General features: G+C 47.1%; 2 non-coding genes across 2 annotated transcripts; one reads left to right on the top strand and one right to left on the bottom strand.

Moving 5' to 3' along the window:
* Positions 1 to 9,762: 9,762 nt before the first annotated feature.
* Positions 9,763 to 9,954, top strand: LOC142729685 (U2 spliceosomal RNA). The gene has a single exon (XR_012878435.1). It is a non-coding gene; the product is annotated as a U2 spliceosomal RNA (small nuclear RNA).
* Positions 9,955 to 14,857: 4,903 nt separating this feature from the next.
* Positions 14,858 to 15,048, bottom strand: LOC142729654 (U2 spliceosomal RNA). The gene has a single exon (XR_012878409.1). It is a non-coding gene; the product is annotated as a U2 spliceosomal RNA (small nuclear RNA).
* Positions 15,049 to 15,418: the final 370 nt, after the last annotated feature.

The raw sequence follows: 15,418 nt of genomic DNA, 5'->3' as shown, positions 1-15,418 counted from the left end.
CGTGGCAGCCAGTCTAAAAAAACACTATCTTGGACTTCTCTGGATGTTTCCCAGGCGAGCTATTGGCAGCATGTTCAAAACCACTGTTTCTGAGGCTAATTCTTGAACCGTAAGTCATAGACGCTCGATCTTGGCGGCATTCGTCTCAGCGCCTGGCAATTAGTATAGAAGCACTGTTTCCCACTGTTTCTGAGGCTAATTCTTGAACCGTAAGTCATAGACGCTCGATCTTGGCGGCATTCGTCTCAGCGCCTGGCAATTAGTATAGAAGCACTGTTTCCCACTGTTTCTGAGGCTAATTCTTGAACCGTAAGTCTTAGACGCTTGATCTTGGCGGCATTCGTCTCAGCGCCTGGCAATTAGTATAGAAGCACTGTCTTTGACTTCTCTGGATGTTTCCCAGGCGAGCTATTCACAAGTAAATCCTAGACGCTCGATCTTGGTTACTTTCGCTTTCGCGGCTGGCAGCAAAGTTCAGAACCATGTTTATGTGAATAACTTTTGAACCGTAAGTCACAGACGCTCGCTCTTGGCTGCATTCGTTTCAGCTCGTGGCAGCCAGTCTAAAAAACACTATCTTGGACTTCTCTGGATGTTTCCCAGGCGAGCTATTGGCAGCATGTTTTGAACCACTGTTTCTGAGGCTAATTCTTGAACCGTAAGTCATAGACACTCGATCTTGGCGGCATTCGTCTCAGCGCCTGGCAATTAGTATAGAAGCACTGTTTCCCACTGTTTCTGAGGCTAATTCTTGAACCGTAAGTCTTAGACGCTTGATCTTGGCGGCATTCGTCTCAGCGCCTGGCAATTAGTATAGAAGCACTGTCTTTGACTTCTCTGGATGTTTCCCAGGCGAGCTATTCACAAGTAAATCCTAGACGCTCGATCTTGGTTACTTTCGCTTTCGCGGCTGGCAGCAAAGTTCAGAACCATGTTTCTGTGAATAACTCTTGAACCGTAAGTCACAGACGCTCGCTCTTGGCTGCATTCGTTTCAGCTCGTGGCAGCCAGTCTAAAAAAACACTATCTTGGACTTCTCTGGATGTTTCCCAGGCGAGCTATTGGCAGCATGTTCAAAACCACTGTTTCTGAGGCTAATTCTTGAACCGTAAGTCATAGACGCTCGATCTTGGCGGCATTCGTCTCAGCGCCTGGCAATTAGTATAGAAGCACTGTTTCCCACTGTTTCTGAGGCTAATTCTTGAACCGTAAGTCATAGACGCTCGATCTTGGCGGCATTCGTCTCAGCGCCTGGCAATTAGTATAGAAGCACTGTTTCCCACTGTTTCTGAGGCTAATTCTTGAACCGTAAGTCTTAGACGCTTGATCTTGGCGGCATTCGTCTCAGCGCCTGGCAATTAGTATAGAAGCACTGTCTTTGACTTCTCTGGATGTTTCCCAGGCGAGCTATTCACAAGTAAATCCTAGACGCTCGATCTTGGTTACTTTCGCTTTCGCGGCTGGCAGCAAAGTTCAGAACCATGTTTATGTGAATAACTTTTGAACCGTAAGTCACAGACGCTCGCTCTTGGCTGCATTCGTTTCAGCTCGTGGCAGCCAGTCTAAAAAACACTATCTTGGACTTCTCTGGATGTTTCCCCGGCGAGCTATTGGCAGCATGTTTTGAACCACTGTTTCTGAGGCTAATTCTTGAACCGTAAGTCATAGACACTCGATCTTGGCGGCATTCGTCTCAGCGCCTGGTAATTAGTATAGAAGCACTGTTTCCCACTGTTTCTGAGGCTAATTCTTGAACCGTAAGTCTTAGACGCTTGATCTTGGCGGCATTCGTCTCAGCGCCTGGCAATTAGTATAGAAGCACTGTCTTTGACTTCTCTGGATGTTTCCCAGGCGAGCTATTCACAAGTAAATCCTAGACGCTCGATCTTGGTTACTTTCGCTTTCGCGGCTGGCAGCAAAGTTCAGAACCATGTTTCTGTGAATAACTCTTGAACCGTAAGTCACAGACGCTCGCTCTTGGCTGCATTCGTTTCAGCTCGTGGCAGCCAGTCTAAAAAAACACTATCTTGGACTTCTCTGGATGTTTCCCAGGCGAGCTATTGGCAGCATGTTCAAAACCACTGTTTCTGAGGCTAATTCTTGAACCGTAAGTCATAGACGCTCGATCTTGGCGGCATTCGTCTCAGCGCCTGGCAATTAGTATAGAAGCACTGTTTCCCACTGTTTCTGAGGCTAATTCTTGAACCGTAAGTCATAGACGCTCGATCTTGGCGGCATTCGTCTCAGCGCCTGGCAATTAGTATAGAAGCACTGTTTCCCACTGTTTCTGAGGCTAATTCTTGAACCGTAAGTCTTAGACGCTTGATCTTGGCGGCATTCGTCTCAGCGCCTGGCAATTAGTATAGAAGCACTGTCTTTGACTTCTCTGGATGTTTCCCAGGCGAGCTATTCACAAGTAAATCCTAGACGCTCGATCTTGGTTACTTTCGCTTTCGCGGCTGGCAGCAAAGTTCAGAACCATGTTTATGTGAATAACTTTTGAACCGTAAGTCACAGACGCTCGCTCTTGGCTGCATTCGTTTCAGCTCGTGGCAGCCAGTCTAAAAAACACTATCTTGGACTTCTCTGGATGTTTCCCCGGCGAGCTATTGGCAGCATGTTCAAAACCACTGTTTCTGAGGCTAATTCTTGAACCGTAAGTCATAGACGCTCGATCTTGGCGGCATTCGTCTCAGCGCCTGGCAATTAGTATAGAAGCACTGTTTCCCACTGTTTCTGAGGCTAATTATTGAACCGTAAGTCTTAGACGCTTGATCTTGGCGGCATTCGTCTCAGCGCCTGGCAATTAGTATGGAAGCACTATCTTTGACTTCTCTGGATGTTTCCCAGGCGAGCTATTGACAAGTAAATCCTAGACGCTCGATCTTGGTTATTTTCGCTTTCGCGGCTGGCAGCAAAGTTCCGAACCATGTTTCTGTGAATAACTCTTGAACCGTAAGTCACAGACGCTCGCTCTTGGCTGCATTCGTTTCAGCTCGTGGCAGCCAGTCTAAAAAACACTATCTTGGACTTCTCTGGATGTTTCCCAGGCGAGCTATTGGCAGCATGTTTTGAACCACTGTTTCTGAGGCTAATTCTTGAACCGTAAGTCATAGACGCTCGATCTTGGCGGCATTCGTCTCAGCGCCTGGCAATTAGTATAGAAGCACTGTTTCCCACTGTTTCTGAGGCTAATTCTTGAACCGTAAGTCTTAGACGCTTGATCTTGGCGGCATTCGTCTCAGCGCCTGGCAATTAGTATAGAAGCACTGTCTTTGACTTTTCTGGATGTTTCCCAGGCGAGCTATTCACAAGTAAATCCTAGACGCTCGATCTTGGTTACTTTCGCTTTCGCGGCTGGCAGCAAAGTTCAGAACCATGTTTCTGTGAATAACTCTTGAATCGTAAGTCACAGACGCTCGCTCTTGGTTGCATTCATTTCAGCTCGTGGCAGCCAGTCTAAAAAACACTATATTGGACTTCTCTGGATGTTTCCCAGGCGAGCTATTGACAAGTAAATCCTAGACGCTCGATCTTGGTTATTTTCGCTTTCGCGGCTGGCAGCAAAGTTCCGAACCATGTTTCTGTGAATAACTCTTGAACCGTAAGTCACAGACGCTCGCTCTTGGCTGCATTCGTTTCAGCTCGTGGCAGCCAGTCTAAAAAACACTATCTTGGACTTCTCTAGATGTTTCCCAGGCGAGCTATTGGCAGCATGTTTTGAACCACTGTTTCTGAGGCTAATTCTTGAACCGTAAGTCATAGACGCTCGATCTCGGCGGCATTCGTCTCAGCGCCTGGCAATTAGTATAGAAGCACTGTTTCCCACTGTTTCTGAGGCTAATTCTTGAACCGTAAGTCTTAGACGCTTGATCTTGGCGGCATTCGTCTCAGCGCCTGGCAATTAGTATAGAAGCACTGTCTTTGACTTTTCTGGATGTTTCCCAGGCGAGCTATTCACAAGTAAATCCTAGACGCTCGATCTTGGTTACTTTCGCTTTCGCGGCTGGCAGCAAAGTTCAGAACCATGTTTCTGTGAATAACTCTTGAATCGTAAGTCACAGACGCTTGCTCTTGGTTGCATTCGTTTCAGCTCGTGGCAGCCAGTCTAAAAAACACTATATTGGACTTCTCTGGATGTTTCCCAGGCGAGCTATTAGCAGCATGTTCAGAACCACTGTTTCTGAGGCTAATTCTTGAACCGTAAGTCATAGACGCTCGATCTTGGCGGCTTTCGTCTCAGCGCCTGGCAATTAGTATAGAAGCACTGTTTCCCACTGTTTCTGAGGCTAATTCTTGAACCGTAAGTCTTAGACGCTTGATCTTGGCGGCATTCGTCTCAGCGCCTGGCAATTAGTATAGAAGCACTGTCTTTGACTTCACTGGATGTTTCCCAGGCGAGCTATTGACAAGTAAATCCTAGACGCTCGATCTTGGTTAATTTCGCTTTCGCGGCTGGCAGCAAAGTTCAGAACCATGTTTCTGTGAATAACTCTTGAACCGTAAGTGACAGACGCTCGCTCTTGGCTGCTTTCGTTTCAGCTCGTGGCAGCCAGTCTAAAAAACACTATCTTGGACTTCTCTGGATGTTTCCCAGGCGAGCTATTGGCAGCATGTTCAGAACCACTGTTTCTGAGGCTAATTCTTGAACCGTAAGTCATAGACGCTCGATCTTGGCGGCATTCGTCTCAGCGCCTGGCAATTAGTATAGAAGCACTGTTTCCCACTGTTTCTGAGGCTAATTCTTGAACCGTAAGTCTTAGACGCTTGATCTTGGCGGCATTCGTCTCAGCGCCTGGCAATTAGTATAGCTGCACTGTCTTTGACTTCTCTGGATGTTTTCCAGGCGAGCTATTCACAAGTAAATCCTAGACGCTCGATCTTGGTTGCTTTCGCTTTCGCGGCTGGCAGCAAAGTTCAGAACCATGTTTATGTGAATAACTTTTGAACCGTAAGTCACAGACGCTCGCTCTTGGCTGCATTCGTTTCAGCTCGTGGCAGCCAGTCTAAAAAAAACACTATCTTGGACTTCTCTGGATGTTTCCCAGGCGAGCTATTGGCAGCATGTTCAGAACCACTGTTTCTGAGGCTAATTCTTGAACCGTAAGTCATAGACGCTCGATCTTGGCGGCATTCGTCTCAGCGCCTGGCAATTAGTATAGAAGCACTGTTTCCCACTGTTTCTGAGGCTAATTCTTGAACCGTAAGTCTTAGACGCTTGATCTTGGCGGCATTCGTCTCAGCGCCTGGCAATTAGTATAGAAGCACTGTCTTTGACTTTTCTGGATGTTTCCCAGGCGAGCTATTCACAAGTAAATCCTAGACGCTCGATCTTGGTTACTTTCGCTTTCGCGGCTGGCAGCAAAGTTCAGAACCATGTTTCTGTGAATAACTCTTGAATCGTAAGTCACAGACGCTCGCTCTTGGTTGCATTCGTTTCAGCTCGTGGCAGCCAGTCTAAAAAACACTATATTGGACTTCTCTGGATGTTTCCCAGGCGAGCTATTAGCAGCATGTTCAGAACCACTGTTTCTGAGGCTAATTCTTGAACCGTAAGTCATAGACGCTCGATCTTGGCGGCATTCGTCTCAGCGCCTGGCAATTAGTATAGAAGCACTGTTTCCCACTGTTTCTGAGGCTAATTCTTGAACCGTAAGTCATAGACGCTCGATCTTGGCGGCATTCGTCTCAGCGCCTGGCAATTAGTATAGAAGCACTGTTTCCCACTGTTTCTGAGGCTAATTCTTGAACCGTAAGTCTTAGACGCTTGATCTTGGCGGCATAAGTCTCAGCGCCTGGCAATTAGTATAGAAGCACTGTTTTTGACTTATCTGAAAGTTTCCCAGGCGAGCTATTCACAAGTAAATCCTAGACGCTCGATCTTGGTTATTTTCGCTTTCGCGGCTGGCAGCAAAGTTCCGAACTATGTTTATGTGAATAACTCTTGAACCGTAGGTCACAGACGCTCGCTCTTGGCTGCATTCGTTTCAGCTCGTGGCAGCCAGTCTAAAAAACACTATCTTGGACTTCTCTGGATGTTTCCCAGGCGAGCTATTGGCAGCATGTTTTGAACCACTGTTTCTGAGGCTAATTCTTGAACCGTAAGTCATAGACGCTCGATCTTGGCGGCATTCGTCTCAGCGCCTGGCAATTAGTATAGAAGCACTGTTTCCCACTGTTTCTGAGGCTAATTCTTGAACCGTAAGTCTTAGATGCTTGATCTTGGCGGCATTCGTCTCAGCGCCTGGCAATTAGTATAGAAGCACTGTCTTTGACTTCTCTGGATGTTTCCCAGGCGAGCTATTCACAAGTAAATCCTAGACGCTCGATCTTGGTTACTTTCGCTTTCGCGGCTGGCAGCAAAGTTCAGAACCATGTTTCTGTGAATAACTCTTGAACCGTAAGTCACAGACGCTCGCTCTTGGCTGCATTCGTTTCAGCTCGTGGCAGCCAGTCTAAAAAAGACAGTGCAGCTATACTAATTGCCAGGCGCTGAGACGAATGCCGCCAAGATCAAGCGTCTAAGACTTACGGTTCAAGAATTAGCCTCAGAAACAGTGGGAAACAGTGCTTCTATACTAATTGCCAGGCGCTGAGACGAATGCCGCCAAGATCGAGCGTCTATGACTTACGGTTCAAGAATTAGCCTCAGAAACAGTGGTTCTGAACATGCTGCTAATAGCTCGCCTGGGAAACATCCAGAGAAGTCCAATATAGTGTTTTTTAGACTGGCTGCCACGAGCTGAAACGAATGCAACCAAGAGCGAGCGTCTGTGACTTACGATTCAAGAGTTATTCACAGAAACATGGTTCTGAACTTTGCTGCCAGCCGCGAAAGCGAAAGTAACCAAGATCGAGCGTCTAGGATTTACTTGTGAATAGCTCGCCTGGGAAACATCCAGAGAAGTCAAAGACAGTGCTTCTATACTAATTGCCAGGCGCTGAGACGAATGCCGCCAAGATCAAGCGTCTAAGACTTACGGTTCAAGAATTAGCCTCAGAAACAGTGGGAAACAGTGCTTCTATACTAATTGCCAGGCGCTGAGACGAATGCCGCCAAGATCGAGCGTCTATGACTTACGGTTCAAGAATTAGCCTCAGAAACAGTGGGAAACAGTGCTTCTATACTAATTGCCAGGCGCTGAGACGAATGCCGCCAAGATCGAGCGTCTATGACTTACGGTTCAAGAATTAGCCTCAGAAACAGTGGTTTTGAACATGCTGCCAATAGCTCGCCTGGGAAACATCCAGAGAAGTCCAAGATAGTGTTTTTTTAGACTGGCTGCCACGAGCTGAAACGAATGCAGCCAAGAGCGAGCGTCTGTGACTTACGGTTCAAGAGTTATTCACAGAAACATGGTTCTGAACTTTGCTGCCAGCCGCGAAAGCGAAAGTAACCAAGATCGAGCGTCTAGGATTTACTTGTGAATAGCTCGCCTGGGAAACATCCAGAGAAGTCAAAGACAGTGCTTCTATACTAATTGCCAGGCGCTGAGACGAATGCCGCCAAGATCAAGCGTCTAAGACTTACGGTTCAAGAATTAGCCTCAGAAACAGTGGGAAACAGTGCTTCTATACTAATTGCCAGGCGCTGAGACGAATGCCGCCAAGATCGAGCGTCTATGACTTACGGTTCAAGAATTAGCCTCAGAAACAGTGGTTCAAAACATGCTGCCAATAGCTCGCCTGGGAAACATCCAGAGAAGTCCAAGATAGTGTTTTTTAGACTGGCTGCCACGAGCTGAAACAAATGCAGCCAAGAGCGAGCGTCTGTGACCTACGGTTCAAGAGTTATTCACATAAACATAGTTCGGAACTTTGCTGCCAGCCGCGAAAGCGAAAGTAACCAAGATCGAGCGTCTAGGATTTACTTGTGAATAGCTCGCCTGGGAAACTTTCAGATAAGTCAAAGACAGTGCTTCTATACTAATTGCCAGGCGCTGAGACTTATGCCGCCAAGATCAAGCGCCTAAGACTTATGGTTCAAGAATTAGCCTCAGAAACAGTGGGAAACAGTGCTTCTATACTAATTGCCAGGCGCTGAGACGAATGCCGGGTGGTAGGTCAAGTGGTACAAGATGACCAGGTATGTGGGGTGCCTGAGAGGTATATTGCAGGGAATCTTAGTCTCCTGAGGGATGTGATATGGGATTGCACTCAGAGAAATAGGAGTGTAAACGTGCTTTCACTGGATTTCGAGAAAGCCTTTGATAGGCTCTCGCACTCCTTTTTGTTTCAGGTTATAGAGAGGATGGGCTTTCCGCCAATTTTCGTTAAGGCCATTAGGAGCCTGTATGAAGAAATAGGGAGTTGGATTCTAGTTAATGGCTTTCTAAGCAATAGATTTAGTGTTTCCTCGGGAGTCAGACAAGGCTGCCCGCTATCACCGCTAGTTTTTATTTGTGCTATGGAATCTTTATTCTGCATGATACGGAGTGACAAGTTTATGGGAGGGGTAAAAATACCTGGGAGTGGGGGCCAGTGTGTGAAAGTCTTAGGTTATATGGATGATGTGTGTGTGGTGAGTGAAAATAAAGCTGAATTGTTAAGAGCTAAACTATTAGCCAACATATATTGTGGAGCATCGGCTTTCAGAATAAATTGGGACAAATGTGAAGTCAAATGTTTTGGAGGTGCATGTGACATGTCTGATGTGGGGGTTAAAATTGTTGACAGTATAAAAGTTCTGGGTCTTCAGTTTGATGAAAGATTAAATGGTCAGCAGAGCTGGGGAACGGTGAGGGAGAAAATAGCGAGAAAACTGGATTTCTGGGAATTGAGGGATTTAACTTACACTGGAAAGGTGTTGATGGTCAAATGTGTAATTTTGCCCATGTTGCTGTATGTGGCGAACATTTTCCCACCCAGTTACATGGAACTCAGAAAAATTAATAGGGTTATCTTCCTCTTCCTATGGGGTTGTAAAATGGAAAGAGTTAAACGGAGTACAGTAGTGAAATCTAGGAAAAACGGAGGATTGGGTTTCCCTGATGTTCACCTTTTTCTAGCCATTAACCTTATAGTTACTGTATTGAGACTGTTTAAAGGTAACACAAAAGTAGCCCACATGATTCGATACTCGGGAGGATGGATATGGTGTAGAATGGGATGGTGTAGCCGTAACCTGCGACAACCCGTGGCCTTTCCTTGTCCATCCTGGTATAAATGTATAGAAATTTTTGTTATTAAACATGAACTGTGTGACTTAAGTACAACGGACCTATGCAATAAAAAAGCATTCTGCACCTCTTCTGGAATTGTGATTTTGCGCAACGGGTTTTAGACCAATTAAAAAACGTAGTCAAAGAACTGACAGGGATTCAATACCTCACATTTGCCTATGTTCTTTTTGGAATAGGGTTGACAGACAAACACAAGAGCCGAGTGTTATGGTTGCTCATGTTATGTGTCAAAGAAGTCTTATGGGACGCCAGAAACATTTATGTATATAAACGGGAAGTGTGGGAGGACTCTGATTGTGTCAAATTGATTTTAAGCCGACTGTACTTATGTTACCTTTGGGATAAACGGAAAGGAGACAAGTTTGACGCTGAAGGTGTTTGGAAGTTCAAAAAATGGAAACACCTAGTTTAAAATAAAAACATACACTTAAAATTGTATTTATCCTGTTAAATTTTACCTGCACACCTTTTGTCAAATAAAAAATAAATGAATAAGAACCACATGATGACCTGGTTATGGCTTGAAATCTTGATGAGTTTGCTTTTTGTCAAGTTATTTAGGCCTTTACCACCAGACCTGATGGTTTTAAAAAAAAAAAAAAAAAAAAAAAAAAAAAAATCTGTTCTTATCAGTTTAATATCTGATACGTCCCCTATCTGGGGACCATATATTAAATGGATTTTTAGAACAGGGAGATGGAAATAGAGCTTGCTCTGTCCACTCCACGCATTGACCTGGTATTGCAGTATTTCCAGGACCGGTGCACCCTTTCCTTATGTGTTGACTAAAATCAGATTCCAAAAGTGTTTTTTGTGTTTGCCATTGTTTCTGTCTTTCTGAAGGGATCTCCCCTTTTAATCCCATTATTTCAACACCTGTTGGACAATGCATGAGTGATAATGAGCTAATTGATTAAATGCAATTAATGAATACATTGCCACCTCTTGTTTTGTGTCGTCTGTGTGTCTGTGTTTCCGGCATTTCACATTGGAACAGCTCATTCACCTTCCTTGTCTTCTCTCCGCCCTCCCTTTTAGGTAAGTTAAAGAGCTGCACCTGAGCCAGCCACTGATTGATGCAGCACCACAGTCAAATAGTGGAGTGGAGTAGGGGAACAGCAAACAGCCATTAAAGCCGCCCGCCCGCCCGCCATAATGGACCTACCTGTGTACACTAGATGGATGTGATGGAATGTACTGTCGTCCCTACATTTCAAGAAGGAGTAAGAATTGCAGTTGCAACAAAGCCTTGCTTGCCTTCAAAGAGAGCAGCAATTTGGATTTGTTACTATGTTACCTAGAAGAATAACAAACTGTGCAAGGATGGAGGTTGTAGGAGCAAGGAGAAGTTGTCTGTAAAGTTGGTGGATGCTTATTTTCCATTTTGCAGTCCCTTGTCTCCCTCTTGTGGCCTCCTGGAGGCAACTAGCTGTGCAAAAAAAGACAGCCTGGCGGCCGGCTGTTGCAGTGTTGCCCTCTCAGGCAACACTGAGTGACTGACTGAGCCGCACCGTCTTATATAAAGTTCAGACGGAACTTTGCATGTGTCATAGTGGAGCCCTGAGGAGCCAGAGCCAGCTTTCTGACATCATAATGGGGCCTCAGAGATAAAAGCCTGGGCCCAGGCAGTGTTGGTCAGTGCTGCTCAGCAGGCAGCACTGGACTGGACTGGATTACAGCTGATACAAGGTGTGAAGGAACAAGGGGTGGCTGTGGGCATGCACTTGCTGCCGCTGCCAGTGTTTATCTGCAGGGCATTTGGACGTTGCCAGGAAGGCGTTTTTATGTAGTGACGTAGGCCTTAACGTCTTTAGGCAACCCAGGCCACCAATAATTTCTGGTAATGAGGTGTTTGGTACCCAGGATGCCTGGATGGCCAGATAGTGCGCAGTCATGATTTTCCCTAAGTACCCTTAGCCGGAATTGCAGGGGAACAAACAGCTTGTTCTCAGGAAGGTTCCCGGGAGCTGCACCTTGATCAGCAGCAATTTCAGAGACTAAATCAGAATCGATCGAGGAAATGATTATACCTGGAGGCAAAATACAAGCAGGATCTTCCTCCGAAGGAGGGCTGGCCATGAAGCTACGCGACAGTGCATCAGCCTTAATATTTTTAGACCCAGCCCTATAGGTAACCAAAAAATTGAATCTGGTAAAAAATAACGCCCATCGAGCTTGTCTCGGGTTTAGCCTCCGGGCAGATTCTAGGAACACCAGATTCTTGTGGTCGGTAAGGACCGTTACCTGGTGCCTAGCCCCCTCCAGGAAGTGGCGCCACTCTTCAAATGCCCATTTAATGGCTAAGAGTTCGCGGTTGCCAATATCATAGTTACTTTCAGTTGGCGAAAACTTCCTGGAGAAGTAGGCACAGGGGCGGAGATGGGTGAGGGACCTGGTACCCTGGGACAAGAGAGCCCCCACTCCCACCTCAGATGCGTCAACTTCCACGATAAATGGCTCCATTTGGTTGGGCTGAACCAGCACCGGGGCCGAGACAAAGCACTTCTTAAGGACCTCAAAAGCCTGGACAGCCTCAGGAGGCCAGTGGAGGAGATCAGCACCTTTGCGAGTGAGGTCCGTAAGGGGCTTAGCGATGAGCGAGAAGTTAGCAATAAATCTCCTGTAATAATTAGCAAACCCCAAAAAACACTGTAACGCCTTCAGGGAGGCAGGTTGGACCCATTCCGCCACAGCCTGAACCTTGGCTGGGTCCATGCGGAATTCATGAGGAGTGAGGATTTGACCCAAAAATGGAATCTCCTGTACCCCAAACACACATTTTTCGGTTTTGGCAAACAGTTTATTTTCCCGAAGGACCTGGAGCACCTTCCTGACATGCTCCACGTGGGAGGACCAGTCCTTTGAAAACACCAGTATGTCATCAAGGTACACTACCAGAAAAATCCCCAGGTAATTTCTCAAAATCTCATTTATGAAATTCTGGAAGACCGCAGGGGCATTACACAATCCAAAGGGCATGACGAGGTATTCAAAATGGCCTTCGGGCGTGTTAAACGCAGTCTTCCACTCATCCACCTCTTTGATGCGAATAAGGTTATACGCCCCCCGTAGATCCAATTTAGAAAACCATTGGGCCCCCTGAACCTGATTAAAGAGATCAGGAATCAAAGGAAGGGGATACTGGTTCCTTACCGTGACCTTATTCAGGCTACGGTAGTCAATGCATGGCCTAAGACCACCATCCTTCTTCCCCACGAAGAAGAAGCCAGCACCTACCGGAGAAGAAGAGGGACGAATGTAACCCTTGGCCAGGGATTCCTGGATATACACTCTCATAGCTTCACGTTCGGGACAAGAAAGATTAAATATCCTACCCTTAGGAAGCTTAGCTCCTGGTACCAATTCGATAGCGCAATCGTATTCTCTATGAGGAGGTAACACTTCGGAGGCCTCCCTAGAGAAAACATCAGCGAAGTCCTGAACAAACTCGGGTAGCGTATTCGCCTCCTTAGGGGGAGAAATAGAATTAACAGAAAAACATGACGTACAACATTCATTACCCCATTTGGTTAGCTCCCCAGTATTCCAGTCAAACGTAGGATTATGCAACTGCAACCAGGGAAGACCTAGCACCAAATCGTACGATAATCCCTGCATCAACAGTACAGAGCATTGCTCCAAATGTATGGAGCCAACAAGGAGTTCAAAAACAGGGGTATGCTGTGTAAAATAACCATTAGCAAGAGGAGTGGCGTCGATACCCACTACCGGGACAGGTTTAGGCAAATCAATAAGAGGCATAGCAAGGGACATAGCAAATTCCACAGACATGATATTAGTAGAGGACCCTGAATCCACGAAAGCACTGCCGGTAGCAGACCTACCACCAAAAGAGACCTGAAAGGGAAGCAAGATCTTAGTACGTTTCATATTTACGGGAAATACCTGTGCGCCCAAGTGACCTCCCCGATGATCACTTAGACGCGGAAGTTCTCTGGCTGCAACCTTACGCTTAGGACAGTTGTTCACTTGATGCTTGTCGTCCCCACAGTAGAAGCAGAGACCATTCTTCCTGCGGAATTCTCTACGTTGTTGGGGGGACACTGAGGCCCCGAGTTGCATAGGTATCTCTGAATCTTTCGGGGAGGAACGAAGCAACGGAGCTTCGGGAGGCATCATGGGGGAGTCGGAGGAGAAAACACATAAACGTTCACGTTGTCGTTCCCTGAGACGTCGGTCAAGTCGTATCGCTAAAGCCAAAACCTGGTCTAGGGAGTCAGAAGAGGGATAGCTAACTAGCAGGTCTTTCAGGGCATTCGACAGACCCAACCTAAACTGGCACCTTAAGGCAGGGTCATTCCACCGAGAAGCTACGCACCACTTCCGAAAGTCAGAGCAATACTCCTCAACAGGTCTCTTACCCTGACTTAAGGTCACCAGCTGACTCTCGGCAAAGGCAGTCCTGTCAGTCTCGTCATAAATAAGTCCGAGAGCAGAAAATAAACAATCAACGGAGGAAAGTTCAGGGGCGTCAGGAGCCAAGGAGAAGGCCCACTCTTGGGGCCCTTCCTGGAGCCGGGACATAATTATACCCACCCGCTGGCTCTCAGAACCTGAGGAATGAGGCTTTAAACGAAAGTAAAGCCTACAACTCTCCCGAAAGGAGAGAAAAGTCCTCCGGTCCCCTGAGAACCGGTCGGGCAACTTGAGGTGGGGTTCAAGAGGTGCGGTGCGGGGAACTACCAGGGTAGCATCAGGCTGGTTGACCCTCTGAGCCAGGGCCTGGACCTGTAGGGAGAGACCCTGCATTTGCTGAGCCAGGGTCTCACGGGGATCCATAGTGGTGTCAGGGACCAGGGGTAGACTAGGTATGGGCTTGTTATTATGTAACGGCAGGGGGTAGGGAGACGGACAAGTGAGCCCTAATCTACCCGCCACTCTGTCCCTGCCTACTTGCAACGACCCGCCCTAGGCGACGGGGTACAACTGGGCGGCGGTCCCTGCGCTCAGTAAGTGCACGACAAACACGACAAACATACAAGGAACACAAGCAAGGAAAAGGGGCCGTTGCCCACGGCAACACCGTGAGCAACCAGAGTGGTGAACGAGCCGAGTCAAGCCAGGAGTGTGCGAGGTACAAAACGAAAAGCAGAAGAGTAGTCGGTAAGCCAGGGTCGGTATGGAGCAGGATCAAAAATAGCAGGAGATGTAGCTGGGCCAGGAACCACAAGGAAGGAAACAAAAGCAATAACAAGCACCGAGGGACAGGAAGTGCAGGCTTAAATAGACCGAGGGCGGGAGCTAGCTGAGTCTGGCCAGGTTACGATAGGCTCTCCCACTCCTAAGCCTGCCAGCCTGAATGGTGGAAGCAGGAGTCAGTCTCAGGGATGTATTCTCAGGTGCTGACTGATTAGTTCTGGGAGTTAACCCCGCAGTGCCTGGCAGATCCTTTACAGGAGGGCAGAGAGAAGACAAGGAAGGTGAATGAGCTGTTCCAATGTGAAATGCCGGAAACACAGACACACAGACGACACAAAACAAGAGGTGGCAATGTATTCATTAATTGCATTTAATCAATTAGCTCATTATCACTCATGCATTGTCCAACAGGTGTTGAAATAATGGGATTAAAAGGGGAGATCCCTTCAGAAAGACAGAAACAATGGCAAACACAAAAAACACTTTTGGAATCTGATTTTAGTCAACACATAAGGAAAGGGTGCACCGGTCCTGGAAATACTGCAATACCAGGTCAATGCGTGGAGTGGACAGAGCAAGCTCTATTTCCATCTCCCTGTTCTAAAAATCCATTTAATATATGGTCCCCAGATAGGGGACGTATCAGATATTAAACTGATAAGAACAGATACTACACTTGATCTTAGCCAAAAGGCCGAGAAGCGATAACCCGAACGGGCCGCGTGTTGCCCGAGCCTGCCCGATACTGCTGTTCAGCCCTTGCAGCGATTCAGCCTACTTCTAGGCAATTCCATGGGGCCCTGCAGGCTCACACACTCACAGCTACACGGGAGGTGAATAAAGGCCGGAGAGGAAGCCAGACAGGATTTGCTTCTTTTGCTTGCACCACAATGCAGTGCTGAAAGAGGAGGAATCTACATAAAAACGCCTTCCTGGCAACGCCCAAATGCCCTGCTGCCATGCAGATAAACACTGGCAGCGGCAGCAAGTGCATGCCCACAGCCACCCCTTGTTCCTTCACACCTTGTATCAGCTGTAATCCAGTCCAGTCCAGTGCTGCCTGCTGAGCAGCACTG

This window comes from Rhinoderma darwinii, unplaced genomic scaffold (assembly GCF_050947455.1).
Source record: "Rhinoderma darwinii isolate aRhiDar2 unplaced genomic scaffold, aRhiDar2.hap1 Scaffold_731, whole genome shotgun sequence".
NCBI classification, from domain to species: domain Eukaryota; kingdom Metazoa; phylum Chordata; class Amphibia; order Anura; family Rhinodermatidae; genus Rhinoderma; species Rhinoderma darwinii.
This window is presented reverse-complemented; position numbering and strand designations above follow the sequence as displayed.